At 34.8% G+C, this 12,498-nt stretch overlaps 1 protein-coding gene and 1 long non-coding RNA gene across 18 annotated transcripts in view; one reads left to right on the plus strand and one right to left on the minus strand.

The window, feature by feature from the left end:
• The window catches only part of LOC137233814 (uncharacterized), a 34,819-nt gene extending 25,614 nt beyond the window's left edge, over window positions 1-9,205 (minus strand). Inside the window, exon 1 of the long non-coding RNA XR_010947568.1 lies at window positions 9,017-9,205. This is a non-coding gene — a long non-coding RNA (uncharacterized lncRNA). The remainder of the gene's footprint in view (window positions 1-9,016) is intronic.
• The window catches only part of jim, a 214,309-nt gene that overhangs the window by 141,645 nt on the left and 60,166 nt on the right, over window positions 1-12,498 (plus strand). For 14 of the 17 annotated variants that reach the window (XM_067757245.1, XM_067757249.1, XM_067757240.1 and 11 more), the window contains one exon: window positions 4,339-4,462. The gene's annotated coding sequence lies outside the window, so the exon portion shown is untranslated. Of the gene's footprint in view, window positions 1-3,632; window positions 3,920-4,338; window positions 4,463-12,498 lie in introns of all 17 variants that reach the window. The other 3 variants (XM_067757251.1, XM_067757247.1, XM_067757248.1) reach the window with 2 other exon arrangements.

The raw sequence follows: 12,498 nt of genomic DNA on the forward strand, positions 1-12,498 counted from the left end.
TCAAATAATCAGTGGTACTAGTGCCAAAGCCAAAGAAAAATTTGTACCGTTTCAATGTCAGAATTTCCTGCAGGCTTCTTCTGTATGTATTGCGCCTCTCTTTTTCGTGCGTGTTTCTTAATACTCAAATATATTTCTCTCTAGCCTCTTTTTGTGTGCGTTTCTTAAACAATGGCTTGTTTATTGTCTGCTCAGTCGTATTTTTTGGTTTTTTCCTAAGTATACAGAATACAGTTTTTTTGTGTGCGTGTTAGAAAAAGCTGCAAAGGAATTTAAAGGATTCATATGTGAGTCTGACTTTTCCCCCTGCCTTAAGTGTGCGCACGTGTTTGCGAAGATAGCTTACGGGCTGTGGTTCTTAGTGTGACTTTGATGTAATTCCATTTTAATAGGCAACACATTTGTTTTTCGGGTGTTACATGTACGTATTTAGAAAAAAATAAATACTTATTATTCTAATCTTATGTATAGTAATAAATTCTGTATGCACTTAGCCTTATTAAAATTTCTAAGATCATGTGCAAAGCCCACGATATTAGACTCACAAAGTGGCTCATATCTCTGAAAAGAGAAGACTTTAGGCTCACGATGGGCATACCAGCTGGACACTGCCTTCTGACGTTACATGCTTATAAGTTAGGCCCCGTCAGTAACAGCAAACGTATGAAGTGCGAGCCGCTGGAAGAGACGTTTGAGCACGTTCGGTGTTTGTGTCCCGCGGTCGTCAGGTTAAGGTGCCAGCTATTAGGGGTGGCAGAGTGACGAGTTTTCTAGGCAGCAATTATGCTAGGTCATAGAAAACTTTTAGTATTTGGCAAGAGGACGGATTTTTTGTAAAATATAAGTACTGACACCTGATTGGGGTTTCTCCGTTTGGTTTTTAAACAAATTCTGGTGATAACACTATGGACACATTCAGTCTATGACCGACCAGTTCAACATAATCTAACCCTTATTATGTACGTATGCTAACGAAGGCTTATAAAAACGGCATTAAAATTGTTAAAGTTTTCCGATGGAATGGAATATTTGAATATTTTAAGAAATTGATGAAGTATTGAAAATACCTGGCTTCACCTTAAAAGTCATCATTATGATCAATTGGCGTTTAACGGCCTGGACAATTTCAATTTTAGTCGTTTCAAAACAAATCACGCCAGCTATTACTATTTCGCGATAACTGCACTAGTTGGGAGCACTGAGGGAGGTCAAGTGTTCCTCCACCTGCCTCTCCCAACTCAGTGGAGATAGCCCACTTGCTCTGCTTCAAAACTGTGGTGCCGACTGAAATTCTTTCTTGACCTAACCAGTGGAGGGTTTTTATCGGCTGCACGGTAAACTTATACACCCTACAAACCATATATGAGTACATATTCTTTACCCTAAAAAACTTAATGTCCTATTCATCAGAATATTTTTCAAAAAAAAAATATTAATTTTATTGAGATAATTAGTCAAGTTTTCTACATTAAAGCCCTGATTGAACTCAATCTTCCATACAAAATACAAATTCTTAATTAGCTCATTATTCCTTTATTGAATGCCTAATCGAGTGAAAAATCCAGTCGGTTTTGCTTGGTGTTTCGAATTTTATTGTCAATGTAACAAATGACAATCAAAAATAAATTATTTTCAATAATTTACTAAAAATAGAAAAACACGAAAAAATTCAAAATCTAGTTAGCGCTGCATTTGCTGCAACAGATAATATGGCTTTTTCGAAAATAGGCACATATTTGGTTAGGTGCAACGTCTATGGGTAGTTGCACATGCATTTTATTTTGATTGCATTTATAGTTAAGAAGGCAACGGCTGATTTCCATTACAATGGTTTAGCCAAATATACAGACGACTTTTTCATTCTGTGCGCTAGTGTAATTTAAAGGAAAGGAAACGCCTTTAAGACGTATAGTTTTGAATAAAGATCAAAGGGATTTGAAACCTAGAAGGTCAATGGTAACTTTTGAAAACTTTTTTTTTCTTTCGAATATTTCATTGCGAACTTAGCTGTCGCTTTTAAAATTAGCTCGATCATCAAATTCTGTTTTCCAATATTGGGTTAATACAGAAAACGTGTTCCTTTCTTTTTGTTGTTGCGCTTGATGCTATTGTTGTTTTTGTGATATCTTTTGCTTGTTTTTGTTTTTTCGATTTATTTTTTGTTGTTGTTATTGCTGGTGTTGTTAGTTATGATGCTTATGCTTATTGCTCTTGAACTTTATATTTTGTTATGATGCTTGTTGCTTTTATGTTGTTTATGCAGATATACTTAGTTGTTTTTATGGTTATTACACTGTTCACTTTTAGTAATATTGTTCTTTCATTTGTCAAGTTTTATGGCGTTTTGTGTTCTAATTATTAACTTTATGTTTGTTGTTGTTGCTCTTTTAGCATTTTTTTGATTTTCCCACAGCGAAAACTTTATGTACATATATTGAAACGATTCTCGAGTATTTATTGTACAATTTTGTTTGGAACCAACTCAGCTTCAGAATTGTAGCCAACTCAGTCTCATTTTTCGTTCTAAACTATGATATTGTTGCTGTTTTTGTTATTGTTTTAACAAATATTGCGTACCCGAGTACATTATTTCGTCGTTGCCAAGGTATTGTCCAAAGTGGGGCTTGGAAACATTAAGATGATGAAATTCTTACAACTGCAAAACGATACCATTTACTTTACAGGTTTCGACGTTAATTTAAATATTTGTTATACAGTTTTGACACAGAAACTAAATCGAACCACAATTCTATTTAATGAAATAATTAAGTTTCCCTTTTCATACAGGGCCTTTTGCTGCATTAAGCGAGCATCTGTCAGCAGGCCCAAAAAAATATTTCGTTTTTATAAAAAATAGTTAAAATGGAAATCAGCCGCGGCCTTCTTAACTATAAATGCAATCAAAATAAAATGCATGTGCAACTCCCCATAGACGTTGCACCTAACCAAATATATGCCTATTTTCGAAAAAGCCATATTATCTGTTGCAGCAAATGCAGGCTAATTAGATTTTGAATTTTTTCGTGTTTTTCTATTTTTAGTAAATTATTGAAAATAATTTATTTTTGATTGTCATTTGTTACATTGACAATAAAATTCGAAACACCAAGCAAAACCGACTGGATTTTTCACTCGATTAGGCATTCAATAAAGGAATAATGAGCTAATTAAGAATTTGTATTTTGTATTAATATGTGTTTCGAAGTTAGCACCAGCACCCGAAAATATAAAGTTTTCGCAATTTCTATAAAGTTTGAGATGAGCGAATTAAATGATCCCTGTATTCGGATTCTGGTGGTCAATACATATATGTTTAAGGGTCTGGTAGGACGACATTATTTATTTGGTATATTAGAATAGTTATTTCATACATATCGAATCTGTTCTACACCCAACGTGAAAAGCGCTCTAGCAAAGATTTAAACGACTCAAGTGCTCTCCAACACCTTAACGTTCTGATCTACCTTTGGATAAGAGCTTTGTCAGCGCAATGAAGAGTTTTTTCGAATACTGCACGAATGAATCCCACAACATCAAGAAAAACATAGCTTCACATCGCATGAAGTGAGAAAAGTATGGGTAAAATATAAGAACAACAACAGTAATAATAAAAATAAAAACAAAACCAACAGCAGTAATAATAACAATAACAGCAAAACATAAAGCCGAAAACTAAAAAATAATAATCATAACAAGCATGAGAGCATTAGAGTGCAATTCAAGAAATTTGCCTAAACTGACAAGGTAAAGAAAAAGCAGCAAAAAATTGCGAGGTACCACAGAAATTTTTTACTACGTAAACAACAAAAACATGAGGAGTAGCAACAAACAATAACAAAAGCATTGAGAAACAACATCCGAGTAAAAACAAAACATAAAACACCACAGACGATCTATTGGAATAAAAGAAAATAGTTAGGTAATTATAGAAATTGTATGGCCTTAATTTTCTATACTCACATTGAAATATGCTAATAATATAGTAATTTGGTTCGATATACTTCCGAACAGTTTTAGGTATTTATTTTCTATTTCCTGTCGTGTTATTTTTCATTTTTCCTCCAATTTGAAGAGAGTTAATATTTCTGAGTACAGAAATACACTGGGACGGTTTACCAAACAACTGTCGAAGAAGCGGCGTATGGTCTACTCTGATGTTACTTATATCGGATCTACCTTGCCGGCACTATGATAGGCCAAAACACCAAATAGTTCTATACTATATTTAAGTACTTTTGTGCCAAAGAAGCCTCCCACATACTACTATTTTTGAAAGCAATTACTTTGATGTACTTACATACATACTTAACTAAATTCATATTCTTTTCTTCCTTTCAGATCAATATCGAAACAAAAATTAATTCAACATCTTTGGTAGCAGCAAAAATACGCATTTTATATCAACAAAGAAGCTAGAAAAACGAAAACCAGATTTTAGAGCAGCTTCCTTCATTAAATTTTGGTGAGTATTTATACGTAACCCAAAAATAAATAGCAAGTTTATGTAAGTAAAGAGTTAGTGAAATATAGGAAAGAGTTCGGCATGGGTTTATGTTTAAATGTAAATAAGTAAAGCTGTCAAAAGCGGACAACATACGTACATAAGTATGTGCCATAGATGATAATGTATCTCAGACTACTAAAGTACAACACAAAAAAAAAAAAACTTTGGAAACTTGAACACAAATCAGCATGACACTAATAAGGCAAAAAGATCTATGTATAAATAGGCTTTGATACCAGGATTTACACCCTGTAGAGAAGTCAACTTTTCAGTCAAGTAACTAGTGCTTTTCAAGACAGAAATGACATCATATTGTCAGCTTTCGGGCATAAAATATATCAGTCTAAAGCTACACTATTTCCCGTTGTAAATGCGTCATTTGGAAAATAAGAATAGGCAATTGTAAATAAAAAATCATTATATGGAAATGGGATGTATCAGGTGTAAGCAAGATTAGTCAGTTAAAAATTAGAACGTGACAAACGAAAATGGAAAACGGTGTTATGCAAATGCGAAAAGTCAATTTTAAATGAAGAAGAATTGTTTTGTAAATGAGAGAGTATCAAATGAAAATGTAAGTGTCAGTTGTATTTGACAACAGTCAGTTGTGAATGAGAAAAGTTAGTTATAAATGGGAAAGCGTCACATGAAAATGAGAACAATCAATTGTAAATGTAAGAGCATACGTCAATATGAGAACAGTAATTTTTTGCTTTCTCATTCACAATTGACTATCCTCATATTGGGATGATACTTTCGCATTTACAATTCAATATTCTCATTTGCATGTGATGAGTTCCTATTTTCAATTGACTGTTCTCATTTACAATTGACTATTCTCAATTACAATAGACGCTTTCGAATTTTCATTTGACGCTCTCAGTTACAGCCCAGTTGCAAATATAAGCATGAATGGGAGCTATGCATGCATGCCAGTATAAATACAGGTTTATTTAATTTTAACACGTGTAGTTTCTCTTTGTACTACTCCTCTATGGTTGCATTAATGCCGAATGCATACAAAAGCATTAGGAAAACACGTATGCATCCATATGTATATTTTATAAATACGAAAGCACTATCTCTGCATCCATCGAAAGGAATTTATTCTACATTTGTACATAATTACAATAACAATAACATTGATATAATGAGAGATGGCACAACTTGAAGCCATCAACTTGGATTACATGGACTTTTAATACACGCACACTGGTTAGGATGAATCCCATCATCCTGAAAATTGTCTTCACAACAATTCAATGACGGCAAAGCCAGACGGTCGGCGGTCGTCATTAACCCTCGTTATATTTCCAGTTTATCTTTACATCTTACACACTTTTTCATGCATTTGGCATACATACATCCTATATGCATAAAAATTATTTCAACTAAAAAAAATGTAAGGCGCGACAACCTCCGAAGAGATCTAAGGCCGATCTTCTCTTCCAATTTGCGTCATGCTCCTATTTTTAAACGGTTTTATTTAGGTTGACTTGACAGGCTGGGTGGTTGGATGGCTGGCACGAATTTTGTAATTGAAGTTTAAATAACTTCCCGATAAGCTACAAGCTTGAAACTTGGAATATAGTTCAGAACCCGATGAATATGCAATAAAAAGAATTGTGCTGGACTGTTCGTTGATATCACTAAAGCATTTGACATGGTTGATCATCAAATTTTATTAGACAAATTGTATTTTGCGGGCTTCCGTGGTTTTATATATAATTGGTTTAAATCTTATTTGTCAGGAAGAATTCAAAAAGTAAAAGTTGGAAGTAGTATAAGTAACCCAGTTACAATTAGCTTAGGTGTACCTCAAGGATCTGTCTTAGGTCCTATTCTATTTTTGATTTACCTTAATTCAATATTCTCGCTGCCATTGTATGGAAAAGTAACAGCCTTCGCTGACGACCTTGCTATCGCCTATGGCTCATCGACCTATCTGGATTTAGTAGCAGGAATCAATAACGATGTGCATTTGCTAAGAGTGTGGTTTGCAGCACATAAGCTCTGTGTCAGCAAGAAAACGAAGTTGATGTATTTCAATTTGCATCCAAAATCCTCACCTGACATAGCCATTGTATTCCATGCTACTGACTGCAAACGTTTTGTACTAAATAATTTTCTGTTCTGTGCATCGTTTAAAGCTGAAGTAAATTGTTCCGATAAGTGCTTCACTATTGAAAAAGTAAGCGACTTCCAATATCTTGGTGTTATTGTTGACCAAAACTTGAGTTGGTCTACGCATATTTCTCGTTTGAAGTCCTACTTGCGATCTTCCGTTCGTTATTTTTACAATTTAAGAAAAGTTTGTTCAAACGAAACACTTAAAACTATTTACTACGCTTTAGTCCACTCCAAGCTCCAATATGGTATAACCTGTTGGGGTGGCGCTGCAGGTAATAAAATCCAGCAGCTTCTAACTATTCAAAAATGGGTCATAAGAAAAATATGTAATGTTGATCGTTTTCACCACTCTATGGAGTTGTTTAGGGATCTGAAAGTTCTTCCTGTTAAGCATATGTACTACTATAAAACGTTAAAGATATTTTTCATTCGCTGTGGGTATTTACATAGCCTGGTATCGGATAGTTATAACTTGAGGCAAAACTCATATGGACTTGTGTATGTCCCGACCTCTCGAACAACCAGCTTCAACAACTTCTTTACTATCGTTTCTTGTAAAGCTTTTAATGCGTTGCCTGCATGTATACGTGTCACTAGAAATCTGAATGAGTTTTTGGGAAAGGTTAAATCTTTTCTACTAGAGAAATCACACGAAGACATCAAAATTTTGCTGAACCATAGCACTTAAAAAAGTATATGTACATATTGTATTAATATATTTTATTACTCATTATTTTTAATCAAACTTCACCCCACGCACTATTTTACATGTTTTTGAATTCAATTTTATTCGGAGATGGCATTCGATACTAAAATACATATATTTTTACAGAATGCCTTACTTTTCTTTCTGTAATTATGGTTAATTTAATTTAAGTCGCTATTGTAACATATATGCTGTTTTGAAAGAAAATGAATAAAAAATGAAATGAAATGAAATGAAATGAAAATGAAATAAGAAAAAAATTGCCGCTAAGGATCGAGATATTCACAAAAATCGTATTTGTGGTTCGATTTGTTTCATATTTGGAACAAATATTACATACAAGAATAGAAAGCGACCTATGAAAAAACCCGATTTGGTCCATATTTGGAACACATAATACATACATGAATAGAAAGCGACTTATGATGTCCGATTTGGCTCATATTTGGAACAAATATTACACACAGTCCGGTATAAATGACATCAGAATATCTTGGAGTTGGAGGAGGGACAAGCATACGTGGCGCAGAGTCGAGTAAAGTCTTTGGCAGGATTATGTATTGAGGAATTAGAATGTAACAAATGGTCAGGAAAGTACTTGCAGTAATGAGTCACTAAATGAACTAAATAGATTGAGAAATAATAGGCAATTAAATAAAGACTAAAAACTTGAAAATAAAATAATTTAAAAAAAATTTTTAAGTTGAACGGTTTTATTGAAAACAATACCTACATCAAGTAATAATAATACTAAAAGCTGGAAAATAATTAGGTAGGTCCTAGGTACTAGTCATCACACTCCTCATCAATCTAGGGCGTTGATCAGACAATTAAATAAAAGCGTTGGACGCGTAAATTTCTATTTATAGTCATATTTAAGGCCAACTGAACCCTAATCACATTTTTAGAAATTTTCCATCCCGCGACCTACTTGTTTAATGCCGACTACGAGTTTTCACTGAGAGCTTTTCATGGCAGAAATATACTCGGAGTGCTTGCCAAACACCGCCGAGGAGCGACCCCGCCTAGATAAATTTTCTTCTAATTGAAAAAACTTGTTTCTAAAGTTTTTGATGTTGCTTTTTCCGGGGAGTGAACCCAGAATATTCGGTGTGGTAGGCGGAGCACGCTATCATCACACCACGGCGGCCGCCGGAAGTTGATTATTCTTATATCAAAATGAAGCTTTCGTATTCAGTGACTATTCTCATTTTCATATGAGATGTTTATTAGCAAGAACCTCGAGTTTTTCTTGGTACAAGTTCCGTTTAGACTATGCTTCACTTTAGGGTGTCTACTTTTATTAGGGTGTCTGCAGTTTCCGCGTTGTTTGTTTCTCTATCTGAAATTGCTGTTCTAAGAAAAATTAAAAAAATCTAATTAGCAAATATCTAAATTAAATCGAAAATAAACGGTTTGTTTTGGAAAGAAATTGACAATTCTAGAAATTGGTTTTGATAAATCAGCTAAGAATTACGAACTACGAACGTAATTTATCAGCTGATAACTGTACTCTCGCGCTAACTTTCACTCTCGACTATCAACAATAAATTACCAGTACTAGAAAATACTTGTCGCACCAACTCAAAATACATAGCATTTATTAAGAGAACAAAAAAAACAACCATCAACAAACAAAAACAACATTTACACGAAATTAAAAATAAAATACATACATTTATTTTTTCTTTCATTTGTTGGCGCTGAAAACTGCTTGTCAATTTCCTCAATTATATGCAAAAAAAATTGTATACCACAATTCTGAAGATTGAATGGTCGTTCGCTCGCTAATGATGAGGACAACGTGTCTGAGGGTACTGAGGCTGTCAACCTGCAAAAAGATAACTCGTACATTTAGTGCGCGGAGCAAGAAGCAATGGAACGAAAACGAACAAACGCAAATTAGATTGTGAATGCGAGTTCGTATTGTATTTCGTTGATATGCATATTGACGTTGAATGGGCAAAAGCGCGCATCAAAATATTGCAAAATCGTAAAAGTAGTTGATATAAAATATTAAGGTACTATTAAGATTAATATTGCAGAAAGTTGGATGGTATTTATTTCCTTATTCTTTTGTTCTTCCAAAACAGTTCTCCATTTTTTACTTTAATTACGATTCTTTAAAATTTGATGCACGCCTTTTCCCTCTCAGCGTGTATTGTCTGTACTGAGTTGATGTGCATAACAACTACCGCGTAATTGGTTCACTATCGCGACGTACCGTCCTATGTGCGCCAAAACAAGAGATACAAAAACAATTGATATAGGTATCATTACGTTTGTACAGGGCCGTAGAGAGAAAATCCGGTTCCGGGACTAAACAATTTACGGGCCTAATACATTTGATTAATTTGAATTAATGACGTCTCATTCATGAATTGTTATTGATGGATTACATCAAACAAAATTTTGCCACATCAACTAAATGATTTTTGGACTAAGAGCTGAAGTTAAAATTAACACAGAATATTTACTATTTATACTATTTTAGTGTAACGTAGAAATAAAATTCTCTTTTAACAGGCACATATTGTTTCAAATAATCTTTTCTAGTTATTTGGTAACATTTTAATACATCTCTGATAAATTTAATGATGATTATAAATTTTAATTATTCAATATAGAAAGTTCGGATATCCAACAGTGGTGTTATTTGCTTTTTTCGCTGCAAAATTATTTATAATAATATCAAAATTTAACTGTCTTGCCAAAATGGATTCAACACAACGCGTGGCAAGTCCTGAAACTCGCTCCTGAGATGAACACGAATTATGAAAGTTTTTGATTCTTGAAAGGACGCTGTAGGAACATTCTGCATTAACTACAGTGAATCAACGAATTATCTTCAGAACGTCTTTTGGGGTTTCTCTTTCGAATGCCCGGAAACATTGGCGAGATATTCAATTGAATAGCAACTGTTTTGCATTCGTTTAAAATTGTTTCCCATTGGTTCCTGATTAACTTCAAATCAGCTAATAAGGCATCTAGATGTCGGACCTCAACATCTATGGTGGCGTCTCTAGTTTGGGGGACCACGTTTCTTTCATTGATGGTAGTCAGTATTTTGAACCAAATTGAGGACAGCAAGATACATTCGAACTTGTTGATGTACTTGAGAATGCCGGTAACATCTCTGTATGCTTGCGCAGTCAAAAAGACTACGAAGAGAGCTCGGTATATTTTTTTGGAGGATGTCCGATCGTTGTGGACTGCTGCTGAAAATAGTAAATCATTTTTGTACGACTCCGAAGAAAGTAATTGCAGCCATACAACATTCTGTAGCATCAACACCACATACATTTAGAGTGTGGGTTGCACAAGGCGAGTAATCAGCATTCGAGTTTCTGTCGAGAATGTGACATAGTGCTCCGTTGTAAGCCCCTTTCATATTGGCGCCGTTATCGTACCCTTGTGTACGACAATCTTTTAATGGGAATTCATGTTTACCTAGAGTATTGCAAATTAGATCAGCTATTTTCTGACCAATTTTTTGGTTACATTTCACGAAAGCCAAAACCCGTTCTTGAATTGTAAAATTTGTTGCTTTCGAATTAAAATGGAGTCAGCGTAAAATGAACGTAGTCTATTCAACGTGACTGGCATCAGGCGTAGCATCAACGATAATAGCAAAATACTTGGCTTTCTTGCCTTGGTCTAATATAGTTTCCCCTCACGTGCTTTGCACAAATTTCTATAAACTCGTTCTGAATATCTGGGGAAATATAGTGACTTGTAAACGTTTGTGCTGCTGTTGTGAAATCCTAACTTTCTCCAAATGGTCTCTAAGTATCGGATCATAATGGCTTATGAGATCTTAGATGCCCAAAAAATGTCCATTGTTTCGTTCACCAAGATATCTACTTTCGCCTTTGACAGCTAGGCATCTTTCACCCAAAAATAAAATAATGGCCGATATTCTATATAAAGTTTCTTTCCACTTTTGAGTTTCAGTGATTAGCTGTTCATTGCTAAGTGTATCAATTGTAGCCTCCTTTTGAATAACATTTTGTAAAGATCGCCATTGCATATAGCATTTAATGTGATCTTGAGAATTTTCGTGTGATGGCAGTTTATCGTATAGCTTCTTCCATACCTGGAATTTGGAATATCCGCCAGGACTGGCACTCCACACTAACCAGTCACGCTCCACTTTCTCTCCATTTGGCAAGATTCTGTTTAACAACGAAGTAGGAAATGCCTCGTCATGACAATCACGTGGAAAAATAACAGGACACTTTTGATGACCTCGACGAATTATTTCGTTGACTTCTTCAGATCGCAAAAACTCATTATTCACGGTAACGATATCAAAGTCATTTAAATAATCTGGACTTTGATACAGAGTTGATGGTATTGTTGGAAGACGTTTTGAAGGCGAACCTTCACCAGTGTCACCACGAAAGCTTTACTATTTCGGGTTCATGTAAACATACATTTGCACATGAAACAACTAAAGACTCTCCTGAATTAAAAAACAATGTCTTGGTACCTGACAAACCCCGGGCCCGGGGGGAATCCCCCCATTCCCCCTCCCCTCTCGTCGGGCCTGCGTTTGTATAAGTGCAAATATTTACCAAAATTTTTGTGTTTTTGCAATAAATTTTATTTATATATACAACAATTATACTGTTGTTTGCGTGCTAATTTAATGTGCAGATATTGCCTAAGAATCTATAAAAATATGTATGTAGTTAACGGAAAGAAAAATAAATTCTGAGTGCAGGTACAGAATTTCAGACCTACCCAGTGAGAAAGGCACAGACAGAAAGTGTTATAAGTTTTCAAAAATTCAGATTCTGTTTTTTGAGTTTGTAGAACTTAACAAATATTTCTTTTTTTGGAGGTTTTGGGTGTTTGAGTGTTATCGAATGTTGATGGTCCTTTGCCGAATGCAGTTTCGGTACATTCCGGTAACAAGGTACTAGCTTGACCATCACCGGAACGATTAGTATGACCAAACCCTTGAAAGAATTGCGCTGCACAACCCCTTGCATCAATTTGGTATTTTAATCGCCTCTTACGACAGGCATACCTGCCGCGAGTATATTCTAAGCCCCCTTACCAGCTGCCGTCAGTTATCGCGAAACAGGGATAGTTGGCGTAACTTGTAAGGACACGGCCAAAATCGCTTATACTATTTTCACACAGACGGCTT

Source organism: Eurosta solidaginis, chromosome 5 (genome assembly GCF_040869045.1).
Source record: "Eurosta solidaginis isolate ZX-2024a chromosome 5, ASM4086904v1, whole genome shotgun sequence".
NCBI lineage: Eukaryota > Metazoa > Arthropoda > Insecta > Diptera > Tephritidae > Eurosta > Eurosta solidaginis.